This window comes from Haliaeetus leucocephalus, unplaced genomic scaffold, assembly GCF_000737465.1.
Source record: "Haliaeetus leucocephalus isolate CR32 unplaced genomic scaffold, Haliaeetus_leucocephalus-4.0 Scaffold220, whole genome shotgun sequence".
In the NCBI taxonomy this organism is placed as follows: Eukaryota; Metazoa; Chordata; class Aves; order Accipitriformes; family Accipitridae; genus Haliaeetus; species Haliaeetus leucocephalus.
Genome location: NW_010972656.1, coordinates 62,449 through 63,393, shown reverse-complemented (window position 1 = coordinate 63,393; position 945 = coordinate 62,449).

Sequence of the window (945 nt, the reverse complement as noted above, 5' to 3'; positions counted from 1 at the left end):
TTGGCCTAATTAAGCCTTTTGATGAGGAGATGAGAATTCTCCAACATTTCCAGGTTTTGGAGGAAAATAGTTGGAAGGAAACAGCTTAGAGATGCTGATTTGATCTTCTTATTGCAAAATACATAACCTACTCATTTATGGCTTTCTTTTCCTCCTTAAGTGCATGTAATATTCCATAGAGAGCACAGTAGCAAAGTTTAATTGCTCTTTCTCTGCCTCTAGAGAAGGTGTAGCTCTTTACACACTACAGAATAGTTTCCTTTTAAGTATGGTTTAGTGTCATGTTGATCAGTCTTCTGATGTTGTACAGAAATTCTGGTATGCAATGCTGTTTCTATTGTTAGTAAGGTACACCTTCATATAGATGAGCTGCAAGTGAAGGCCACTTTGGATAAAAATTAATACTATTTCTATTCTCAAGAATACCAATACTGACTTGAGGATACAATGAAGTTTGTGTCTCTTGCTTTCGCTTCATCCATTTGTTCTCAGCTGCTAGTTCATTCTCACATTCTTTATCCTCCTGCCAAGACATCCCATCATGACCTTGGCTCAGTGACTCAGGATGGGAATTTCCAAAGTTTTCCAAAAGCCCCCTTTGATGCCTGTTAGGGGGAAGACATGAATGATTTGACTGCAGTTGTGGGAAATACTATTTGAAATTTACTGTTTAACTTTGAAATTGCAGGCATATCCCATCCAGCCCCTTGCCAAATTCTGCTACTTAGAAAGAACTGATTCAGTAGATTCACAGTGAGTTGGAATAATTTTGATTTCACTGATATTATTTAAGGTGGCTCTCACTTCTTTTTCCTTCCTCCTGTTTTCTTTCAGTCCTGTAGTGGATGTTTCATTTTTCCTGTCTTTCCAATACTACAAGGAAGAGGTTGGCAGCTCAGTCGCCTTTGAGTATAACTGTGAGAAAAGCAAATCTTATGATATTGG